General features: G+C 41.8%; 1 protein-coding gene across 8 annotated transcripts in view; it reads left to right on the top strand.

Annotated features, from left to right (window-relative positions):
* Positions 1-275: 275 nt before the first annotated feature.
* LOC114552529 (SPRY domain-containing SOCS box protein 4) overlaps positions 276-12,446 on the top strand; it is a 51,560-nt gene continuing 39,389 nt past the window's right edge. For 4 of the 8 annotated variants that reach the window (XR_003692180.1, XR_003692181.1, XM_028573402.1 and 1 more), the window contains exon 1: positions 277-608. The gene's annotated coding sequence lies outside the window, so the exon portion shown is untranslated. Of the gene's footprint in view, positions 609-10,799; positions 10,925-12,446 lie in introns of all 8 variants that reach the window. The other 4 variants (XR_003692185.1, XR_003692183.1, XR_003692182.1 and 1 more) reach the window with 3 other exon arrangements.

Raw genomic sequence — 12,446 nt, 5'->3', positions numbered from 1 at the left:
GCCTCCACCCTGCGTCAAGTTTCATAAAAGCTAAACTTCAACAGGAAGTTTACGTACAAAATAAAAGCATGAGATTAGCCTCATTTTGGAGTAAAATAACTTCCAGCAACATTAACACACCAACGCGCTATGTGAATTCGCTAAATACATATTAGTTCCAAAAAGACTAAATAAAAAAAATATGCGTGTTTACAAAATGTTTCTTTATGGACGTCGTAGTCGGAAAACGTGTTGTTATGCTGGCTAACTTGATACGAGTCACCTTTTCTTGATCCCGAGCCTCCAGCCAATCAGCGGCTGTCAGAGACACATGAACGGTGATAATATCCACGGAACAGGCTGCACCGCTGCAGGAACAAAGAAAGCCGCCCGTTGCATGTAAAGCGTCCTTTCACTTCGTCAACGTGGACAAATCTCTACTTCGTAGAAGGAGGTTTTGCTTTACTTTAAACACTTCCCCTAACTGTTAACTGTCACTCTGCGTCGTAAGTCTGACTGGCTGGTAAGGTTTGGCTCAGGATAGAGGAAAACTTGGCGTCGTGAGAGGTTTGGGTTCGCCTTTCTCGAAACCGTCTTGCCTCGGATACGCTGGTTGGAAGGTACCAACGGTAAGTTTATTATTTTTCCTCTTCCGTAAAAGAACAAAGAATCGTGACTGTTGTGTTGTCGCTTTAAGTAACATTGCGAAAAGCAGAAAAGTCCTGTTTCAAACTTTCCTCTTGTTTTTTTTTTTTCTTTCTCTGAGGCAACGATATCGCTGATACGTTCCCTTCGCACACTGCCAGGAGAACTGAGCTTTTTCCAAACTCTGTTGTTATATTGTGTTCATTTAGTGCTTCATTTCTCCTTGCTAAGCAAACCCACGAAGAGGAACTAACGTTAATCGTTAGATATTAGCTGACTAGTTGGTGTCCATACATAATTTCGCTATAAAACTGATCGCTTATTTTATATAAACAATTTAACTTGTTGAGTTGTTTTGTCACGCATTAAACCTAACGTTACCTTGACGTTACTATTGGCACTAATAGGTATGACGAGTCATTAAAAAAAAAGCCTCAAATACTGATCTGGATTGATTGTTTGGAAGTCATTCATGCACCGAAAGAAGACCGTATGACACATTAAATCTACCCATTTGTGTTTTAATTGTTTACAACGTGTAGCTGTAACGTTAGATAATGTCTATACCAAACTGCCAGACTTTGAATGGAGATTTTGGCTCGCTGTTTTTCTCCATTCAACAGTGCACGGTTCACATGAGGCAATGTTTGCTGTTGCAAACCATTTAACGTTAGGTGCTTTTTTAAGGAACAGTATTTTATGCCCTATTCATGCATAACATTACTGTTCCCCCCAATTATTTTCTCTGTATGTGTGGGAAGTGAAAAAAAGAGGCATGATTCTGTTGCCAGCATTTTAAGGTTATATTTAGTGGAGTTTTAAACTAAGCACGGGTGGTTTCTTTTAAGCAAATGCATACATTATTCCAGGTGAGCGAAGAAGCCACCCTATTGCCCTAGAAGCAATAGAAAGTAGAGTATTTGACTTCAGACAGTGCCCATTTGATTTGAAGTGTGCCTGCTATTTGAAGTCGAAATGCTTTGCCTGTAACCACACCATCTGCCTTGCCCTCCTGTGCATTGGCAGACCACTGTCCAGATAAGTGTTATGAGAGAGTTGTGTGGGTGGACCACTGCAGATGGTGAGATGGAGAACATAGCTGGCTGATGTGGTAGCTATAGGCCCAATGTTGTGGTTGTTGGTCTCGTCTTCAGTTGTGGTTTGTGCAGTAAACAAAACCCGAAATATTTTAACATGTGCAATGACTCCAGGACAACTCCATCATAGTCAGCATGACAAGTTGTTTGGATGTTCATTAGCTTCCTCATACTGTTGAAAGTCATGCTCCCATAGAGGAACTGTTGACCCCTGCACTCTTATATCCTGCCATCTGGGGTTCGACCCTATGACCACTGTGACATCAGTTGACCTCCCTGTTATGGGAGGGTGGTATGTATCTAAGGATGTGCCCAGGTCCACTAGTTCTACGGTTTAATTCCAGAGTCTACCAGGAAGCGAATAAAAGGGCATTGGTCACTCTTGGCCTAGTCTTGCAGTGCCAGACCTTCCTCCACAGCGCCGCGGAGGAGGTTCTGGCGAGTCCACACAGCATTCCGGGATGGGAGAAAAACGTGCTCTGGTTTATTGGCATTTCTTTAAACCAATCCCGATCGTCTTGGGCGGCGCTATGATATAAGACTATTTCTTATTATCACTTGTTTACTATAAAAGACATTTTGATTACACCCATGCTCCACCCTCAACCTTAAGCCATCTTGCCATCAGAAGCTAGGCAGACTTTTTGAATCTGTGAGTATACTATCCTACTATCTTACTGACCAATTGCCTAAGTGGCAATATTAAGCGTGATTTACACTACTGTGTAAAATCTACACCGTGGCTACATACGTAGCGTAGGTACGTGGAGACATGAATCTACACCGGACGCTACGCCAAAGCATCACGTGCACCTGTAACTACACGTCGTGGCGAGGGACGTCGTTCGGCCCTGGCTTGGTAGCGTTGCACTCCCCCTCATTTCCTGGTTCTCCTTCTCCATAAACAACATGAAATCAATAGGGCTGTGTTCGATTGAAGAAATTCTTAGTCGACTAAACACTCATTCAATTGTATCGACTAATCGATTAGTTGATTTAATCGACAGATCTGTAAATCTGAGTTTCTCCGCAAAGAGTCATGCAAAAGGATGCATATATTGAATAAGATAATGCCTCCTTTGCATATTTAAACACAACATTTCAGAAAACGTGTAATACAACAAATAATTGCCATAATGAAAGTAATCAAAGTAGGTTTCACGGTGATTTCTATTATTAGGTAAAACGTCAACCCTTAATTCTTGTGTTTACCAGAGATGTGCTCGTTCGTTTCTTGGAAATAAGTCATTCAGAGTGAAAAAAGCATAAAACATGACTAATCGACAAAAAACAAATCTAAGTTGAATAAGACCAAAACGACCGATTAGTCGACTAATCGACTAAGAGAGAGCAGCCCTAGAAATCAAGGAGAGGGTTAACTTTTACTACTACAGATTTCCCACCGTGGTCAGAAAGCACAGGGGAGACACTTTGTTTCTCTCACCATGCATCTAGAGTCCGTACTCGCTCCGAAGCTAATCGCCGTCACTCTCTCACTCGCTCTGCCACTCACTCCCCACACACGCTGGACCTGCTATTTTCTTAAAGACATCGACGCACACACCAACGCACAAGTATAAACTTCAGGCCACTCACGTAGGCTATGGCGAAAGCTCCTCGTGGAGCCTCCTCCGAACCATAAATCAAGCTTAAGGGTCTGGTCTGTACTTGTGTCAAAGGGGAGTGCAAGGACGGGTGGTGTCCGGCTGATTGTGGTGGACTGTAATGTTAACATTAACTTCATGTATAAAAGACTGCGCAGCTTTCATACCAGAAGATGGCGTATGCCCAAAACTTAAAGTGCATACGCACAGAAATATTCACATGTATAAAACTGGGCGTACGCCAGGTCCTGCACACCTTTCCTTTTATACATCACAATCGACGTGAAATAGAGCACACATGAACGAGCCACTGACCCTGCCTTGCCTCCTCCCATAAATTACTGTGCAAATGACTATAGATGTGCCACTGACGTCAGTCTTTGTCCACATCACAATGGCTAATCCTGCTGCTCCTCACCGACTGAGATTAAGGTGTTGATCACGGAGGTGGAGACGAGGAAAACATTTTCTATTTGGAGGTTTGTCATCTGGGATAAACGATAAAAAAAAAATCTGCGGAGTGTGCCCAGTTGTCCAAAACCCAGTCCAAAAATGAGGTTTCTGCATGTTCTGCTTCTTTTTGCTCTGGACGTGAGATCCATTATTAACAAACCATTATTATTAATTTTTTTTTTTATCACAGAATCTGACCTTGCTAATATGATGGTACCCCCTAATTAAGGTAGCATATAGCCTCTTTTTTTTTTTTTTTTTTTTTGCTTAATCGGTTTACTAAAATAGATAATTTTCTGTCCATTAACTAATCAATCCACCCCCGCATGAAGTAGGCTACATACGGTGCAAACTAAATGGGCACTAAATCACATGCCAATCACTACTGGTCAAAAGATTCCTTTGCAGTGGCCTGGGTTTAAATCCGACCTGCGGCCCTTTGCTGCGTGTCATTCCCTCTCTCTCTCCCCCTTTCCTGTCTATCCACTGTCACTATCGAATAAAAAATAACAACAAAAAAAAATGAATGACTAGTCCAGCTGAGCAGGCATCAAGTCTGCCTTTCCAGTTCAATAAACCAAGTACTGCCATCTGACTCACACATCACAAGACAATGTTACAATTAATTAAATCCTACCAAAGCATTGTATGGGTCAAGACTATGGCGATATAGTATTCACTAAAAATCACCCAAGCAGAAAGCACAATAGTAATTCTGAAACGTGATTGACTGAAGATACAACAATGCCATCACACAACACAGCTGAGTGCGGGTTGCAAAATAACAGTCACTTAGTCAGCTGCAACTTCACAAACTGCAAAAGCCAACATAGAGGCTACTGCACTTGACAACTAAGTCTCACACAGGCCTATAGCAGCATCACAAAATCATGATGCAATACGTCTGATATGCATGGCATTTCAATAAACTAAACAAAATATGTACATTATCTGGTCACACGGTCATAACAGATTATATTAGCCTAGTCAATTTACAGATAGCATAATAGCTCTTACCTTTTTAGAAGTTCTAATTTCTTGTCTTTTTCTTTGCAAAGTCGCAGATCAAATCCTCAAAGTCCAGCTCCCTCAGCAGCTCGCTAAACCCTACTACACATGTGTTGCTGTGTGTTGGGAGCACTTTACAGGCAACGCAACAAATGTCTCCGGTGGACAGTGATCTAGAATCCACTCCCGTGGTACCGTTTCGCCGTTGTGAAGGTGTCGGGTCAGTGCCTCGTTAGTGAGAGAGCGGGTCTTTCTGCCGCCAGCCTCGTCCCCCCTCCGAGATGCTGGACATTTAGCCGCCCGATTCTGAAAGGCTAATATCCCTCTGGGTATAACTTCCTCCCGGACGGTCTCTGTAATCGGTCCCCGTAGTGCAGGCTCTTCAGAGATGATGGTACCTGAGGGGCCATTACCTTGTTCTGTAATGCTGATGACGGGCATCATCTCTGTCTTTTTACACAACAACTTTGCTAAAGTTAACGTTAGCCACCTTTAGCTGTGGCTGAGTGTAGCTGGTAGAAGGTAGCAATTCTTCCAAGCTAACGTTGGTTAGCTCCTCGACATCCTCCTCTTTGTCATTCCCAGCTCTTTTAAAAAAGCTATTTATTCGCGGGACATTTTTATAGCAGCCGCTTCTTTCTCTCTCTTTTCCACACTTTCACTCGCTGATGCAACCCAATCTGACCGGGGATTAGTTACAAATTAATTCCACTCTTTCAATCTCAACTCATTCTTAGAAAGCTGATCTTGGATCAGTGCGATGTAAACAACCTGCTCTATGCCCACCCACCTTTATCTTTAGCCAATCTACACAGTGCATGCGGCCTTCTCCCAATCATTACATTAAACAACTTTTATTTTATTCTAATTGGATAATTATCACCATAACGATTAATGCCCATTGGGTAATACGGGTTTGATCGCAGTTTGCCAACAATGGGTGCTGCCACCAACAGGGGGTGTTGCAGCACCCCCAGCACCCCTACTTCCCGCGCCTATGGATTCCACTACAGTCGAAACATGTCTGATAATTATCCACCCCTACCACACTGTAGTATGTACCCAGTCACTCCCCACACACACACACACACACACACACGCACGCACGCACACGCACGCACGCACGCACAAGGCTGTTTCAGAGGGGCACTGTAGCCAGTGTGCCTGATGCTGACTCAGTAGAATGTTAATGTTGTGAAATCCCATTAAGTGCAATCCGGCGCTGAGCAATGCCACGCCTGGGCTTTACTGGACAGCGGGTCATTTTAAAAGGCCAGCGGTGCCCTTGTGTTTGCACTGTGTAATAGAATCTAATCACATGAGTGGCTCATACTAAATTGAAATGCTCTTTTAAATCGTTGCCACTGATGTTGATTTGCTCTTGAAGGCCCTTTTTTAAATGATTTTGGATGAGTGTCACTGGTTGAGAATAATTGTTCTTAAGAGCCGCAGCTGCACTTTGGTACCAGTGGTAAATACTGCGTAGTATTGCTTCTGTCACTGATGTGGGGAGAAACAAAGCAAATTGTTTTCATTGCCCTGTACTAATGAATACGGTTGATTGAACAGCAGGGACCGCATGCAAAGTAGTAACATTTCCCATCGGCCTCAGTTGTGAATGCCAGCCGGTATCTGATGGGTCATTTTGTGGACTTTCTTTGACTCGAAGAGATCTTGGATAAGACTAGGGATGCACCAAAATGAAAATTCTTGGCCCAAACCGAAAAAGAGGAAACCAAGACCGAAAAACTGAAAAAAATTATGCCAATTATTAGTACCATTGCATTTATGGCTATGACTGTGTACTAACTTTACTAAAATTAAGGCATTGCAATTGTATAAATTAATAAAGTTTAATTAAAAAAAATCTAGCAGAAATATGGCTACAATCTGATCTGTCACATACAGTATATAGTAGCCTAAGAACAGAATAGCTTAATTATTATTATTTGAGGCACTTTCTTGCAGGACTTCACTGAACATATCAGACGAGGGTTCATGCCCCTCATCTGGTGCAGAGAGACAAGTCTTTTTTTCTGCGCTCTGATCTCCTGCTCCGTGCGCTCTCCGTCTCCACGCGGGTTCTCTGCATATATCGCGGCCTGGATCATTTCTCGTGCGCCCTGCTTTATTTCCGCATCCAAGTAATGGTCTTTATAACGCGGATCAAGTACAGTCGCGATGAAGTGCAGATGAGCCGAATAGATCTCACTGAAACGTGTGCTGACAGACTCTAAGAGCGTACTTTTCATTGTTTTCACTCCGTGGTTCGTCTCAACCTCTTGGCTTAGGAGACGCTTTGCAGGTGGAACGGGTAGGCTACTGACACACGTGCAGGTCGCGGTTTCTGTTTGCGCCATCGTAACATTTTCGGCCGTATTGTTTCGGTGATAAAAGTATTTCGGCCAAATATTTTCGGTGGCCGAATATTCGGTGCATCCCTAACCGGCATGTCTCTAATTGTAGCATGTTGCCACTGGCTTCTGACTGTCAGTATAGACCTTTTTCACGGCAGACATGTTGACCTGTCGTAGTAGGAAAAGCACAGTATTCAAAACCATTAGTGATGGCTGCATTCAACTTAGGAGAGGCCCTGGTATTGTGCATGCTGACTTACTGAAATAGCTTAGTGGGACACTTGATGGAACTGAGCCATCGTTAAGGTTATCAATTTCAGCCGGGCTTTTCCTACTATAAGTCAAAACGTCTGCTGTGAAAAAGGTCCATTGATAAATAGGACATGAGACCTTTTCAGCACAATACATGCTTACCCGTTTTGAAGTAAATCCTAGTCAACGTTTTCCTCCATTAGCCGTGGCGTGCATGATTATACAGAATAGGTTACTTCACATGCCAGCTAGTGTTGCCTGTCGCTGCTGGGTAAATGATGCGTGCTGAAGATTGGATTCTCACCCAGCTCATCAGGCAGATTAAGGATGTTCCTCCCTACGGACAGAAGTGAAGAGAGAGATAAATACCTCACAAGTTACTAGGGTTGTTTATCTTTCACATCTGGAGAAGGATGTGGTGTAAAGCATGTTCCACCCACATGTTTCTATACTGGTACACTGAGGCTCTGCATTATGTGCTAATTTGGCTACTAACTCCTGTGAATGAAAACTAGTTTTGACCGTGCTTATGCTCACAATGTTTTCACTAAATGTACTCAACATAGCAGTAGGTTATGCTGCAATTTCTAACCTCAATAGCAGTATGCTGTGTGTAAAAGGGGGTATCAGATTTTAACATAGGCCGTTAACGTGAACATAAAATTGCTTTGCTTGTAGCTCTGTTTTCACGGCAAGCGCACGTGCGTGGAAAGCTGTCTCACAACAGCTGAAATGTTGGGTCGCGCATAAACCTAGAGTTTAAAGGAATACGCCACCGTTTGTTGAAATAGGGCTCATCACGGTCTACCCTGGCTGTAGATGGGTGGGCCAACGCATTTGTTTTGTCTCAGTGCAAGTAATTAGTTTTTCTTTTTCTTTTTTTTGTCTTTTGTTGGCTCACTTTTACTCACAACATGCTAACTGGCAACATAGGATTCCATTCACTACGCTAAGCTAACTAGCGGCGGCGCTGCTGGTGTTGCACTGCACTAAAATAATGCATGCACAAAAAATCCATTGGCCCACCTATCTACAGCTAGGGGAGACTGTGATAAGCCCTATTTCAACAAACTGTGGCGTATCCCTTTAAACTTTACAGAGACATTCAAATAAATTGACTTCTTTTGAAATAAGATTTTCCAGTTTTTTTTTTTTTTTTTTTTTATATATTTATTTATATATTAAGAAATACACAAATATTGAACAGGTGGTTGCCAATTGACTCAATCTGGTTGCCAAGGGCAACCGGGCAACCATTACTTTTGAGCCCTGCATCAGCTGTAGCCATTATGGTTTGTTCAAGTACAACCTTTGACAGAAAACGTGAGATTGTGCATCACATGGATGCATGCAAAATATTTACAATATAATATATCTCACTTTTACCCTTTTGGTCTGAAGTTGCTGAATTTGTCGCTAAATCTTGCAAGAAAGTCGCCAAGTTGGCAACACGGGTCCACACGTGCAATCCTTTTTAACAATAACAAAAGACGGGGATGACATGCAGCATCTTGCCCTGTCACCGTTATGCTGTGATTGTCTGTTATTCTGTGTAAACTATTAAATCTTGAAGATTGTCTTCTGGCGTGCAGACATGAAAATCACTCACCATATATGACTATTTTAGAAGAATAAATAAATTAAAAAGTCCAAATGGGATTTGTTTTGATGCTCTGGATTTAACCATACTGTATATGGATTTAACCAATCATCGAACTTCCAACCAATGAAACGAGTTCTAGCCAATCCGATGCAAAGTAGGGCGGGTCTTTACCGAAATGTCAGTGCGGTGCCGGTGTGGTCTCCGTGGTAACGTGGCTAAAAAAAAAAGGAAGCAAAGTTTATCAAACTTGGAGCAAGTAGATACAGGCAGCTTTAGTTGAGAAAGTAGTTAAAAACAAATGGCGCTGGGCATGAATAGAGGACAAGAAGAAAAGGGTGGAGACGGGAAGCCGTTTAGCATTTTTTTTAAATTGAGGGAGTCGGGTGCTTGCTTCTGCAGCGCATGTTGTGGACGGCAGCAGCGGTAAGACAGGGCTTCCTAGTCACAAAGCTTTGGTCCGTGCACTCTGTCATACGAGTACGTTACCGGCAACGACCGCTACCGTTAAGTTCCTTCACTGACCGACAGTGATACAAACAATACGTGTGTGCACGTTCATAGCGGAACATGATTTGTAAAAGCTATCTGAAGCCCAAACAACCTTGACAAAGCTGTGTGTTTGGAGTCAGCATGGCAGGTATTTAAACATAACGGCCTTGTCCCAGAGTCTAGACGTCTAGCTATATGAAAAGATAAACAATGCAACGTTTTTAATAAATGTAAATAAAGCAGCTAATATCAATATGGACAAAATCTTGAATGTACTAATTCGCTTTTTTGATGATGACCTGGCCGAAGTAGTAAATTTTAGTTTTCACAATGATTCATTGTAGGATTATGATATTGCAATATGTAAATCCACATTGACTCTTTATTTAACATATGGTTGGAAGAAGTAAAAATGTATCCAAAATTTTTAGTCTTTAAAAATTATGACTTTTATTATTGTGTAATGTCAGAAGGACTTTAACTGTAATGAGTGCATATTGAAATATTACACTGTTGGTTGGCAAAAAAATGCATCTCAAAATGCATCAGATTGATGCTTTAAAATATGGAATATTTAAAATTTTCTTCTGGGGGAGCATGTCCCCGGACCCCCCTAGAGGGAAATATCCTTCTCACCTTTTTCACCCCTTACCCGTTTTCATTGCGTGAAAGACAAGCCTGAGAGTGTGGCCGTTCTGAACCGCTATAACTTAAGCCTGCCAACATGGGTGCACCGTATGTCATTGTTGTTGCATAATTCGGCCCTTAAGGCCCTCTTTCAGGCAATACATTAAGGTTTAGAAAACCTTTTTTAACTGAAGCCATTTTCCCAAGCTCTTACAAGTAGAAGTAAGAGACATGATTATGGTACTGACAATGAAAACCATGTAATGTTATTGATTTTGGTTAGAATTTAGAAAGCCAAGGAATGGATCTGCGGATCATTTCTTACCATTTATTTGAGTTTAACAGATTCTCACAGCATCTCAATTTTGAATCGGTTTAGTGTGACAATGTGACGGCCTGAACTAGTCTGTCATTTGGACTTTTTAAAAGCTCATGAAATGTGAGGTATTGCTTACTCTTTATACATGCCCAAAACTTGCTTTTAAAACTTAAATCAGATACACTCATTTGCATATTGGCGATGCCATCTGGCAATCATTTGCATATATCTTAGTGGTTGTGTTGGTTGCAGTGAGGGAGAGATCACCTAAGGCCCCAGTTTTATAATGAACCAAAAATATGTTTACATCTCTTGTGTGTTTTGTGCCAATGCTTCCTACGCTGCCCTGAATAAACACCAATGAAGAAGAAGCCCCCACCCCGCTGTACGCACTCAGACATGCCATAGAGATATGCACTGGAAATTTCAAGGCTCCATCCAAGACCTTATTATACCTCCATGTCCGAGACTCAATGGCAACATTGCTTGTGGTAAGTAACGTTAACTTGACCGTTATCCACTAGTCGAGACGGTCTTTCATCATTATCAATGTACGACAGAAAGTGGATAGCATTACTGCAGAAGCTATCATTGATAATTAACGTTAGCCAAGTGACGTGTTAGCCAACAAAGCTGTCAGTCTCCTTTCAGCTTATGTTGACTGACATCCTGTTGCTGGTCGTGAAAAACTATGTATGTAACGTTTGTAATGTTATATAGTTGGCTAACGTTAGCTAATTATCTAACGTTGAAGGAAAGCTATGCCAATTTCCAACCAGTGTTTGTGTTATTACAGTGTGGGATGAATGGTGTTTGGCTTCCCTTCACTTCAGCATTAACCACATGACAAACTACATAATCTTCTTAACGAAAATAAAGAGTGTGCTCCAAATTAGGGCTGAACGATTTTTAAAATCTAATTGCAATATTTTTTTATTTTTTTTTAAGCTCTTTGTCTTCTGTATTATTCAACAAAGAAAAGCAATAAATCATTGTATAGTATGAACAACACAAGATTAGATAGATTAAACAAACTGTTCTTTCCTGGCGGCCGCCAGATGGATTGCTTCGCATTTGCTCGGCATACCCATCTGGGAACTTAACCGTTGGAGAACTTTTGGTAAGGGGTGAAAATACTGGTTAGCTGATTGGATAAACCATCTGTCTATCACCACCTGTGTTGGTGATAGACGCTTCTTGTTGTGTCACACCTAAACCCGCCTCAAAACCAACACTGATTGGTTGGTCGTTTGGCGAACGGCTCCAAATTTTCTCTATCTCAAGATGCCAGACTGATCTGTGAGTGGAAAACTGGAGCTGGCGAGATCAGGACGGTCTCACGAGGCTAAAGAGGCCAGGCCTGTATGTGATTATGAAATTAGGTGATGCATGAATTTATATGAAGGACATCTTTTATTTAACTACTTCAGTCACAGTAGTATATTGAGCACTGACTAAGCCTGGTGTAAACATCCATATGAAAGTCAGAAACAAATCCCACAAACTAAAGTGCAGATTAACAAATGTATGGCTTTACCACACTTAGTAGTATTTAGATTATTTACTGTAATAAACATATGTAAACACTTTTTAAACACAACTTTACTAGACCGTTAAATAAGTAAAAGTAGTGTATATATAATGGTGCATTTATTTATTTTTACAGTGCACACAGAGGAGCTGCCTCCAGCCCCTCCCTCCCCTCATGAAGTTGCGTGCCGTGTACCTTAATTTTCAGGTTAAATCAGACCTTCTCAACAGGCTGCAAGGAGAGCAGCTGGCTGCCTGCTTGAGGGTCTCCATCACTTGGTTGAGTTCAGAGGAATTTTTAACTACAAGAGGGAATTAGAATTGTTCTGCTCAAAGCCCGGGAACATTAAATGTCCAAATTCAGGGTGGAAAGTTTGTCAAATGGGAGGTAGGGAGCGTTGGAATAAAATATATCTTATTGTCCACCAGGACAAGTTGTCTGGTCAACTTCAGACAGTGAGTGCGGTTATCTTTTGTCCTGCA

The sequence above is a fragment of the Perca flavescens genome, chromosome 3, assembly GCF_004354835.1.
Source record: "Perca flavescens isolate YP-PL-M2 chromosome 3, PFLA_1.0, whole genome shotgun sequence".
In the NCBI taxonomy this organism is placed as follows: domain Eukaryota; kingdom Metazoa; phylum Chordata; class Actinopteri; order Perciformes; family Percidae; genus Perca; species Perca flavescens.
This window is presented reverse-complemented; position numbering and strand designations above follow the sequence as displayed.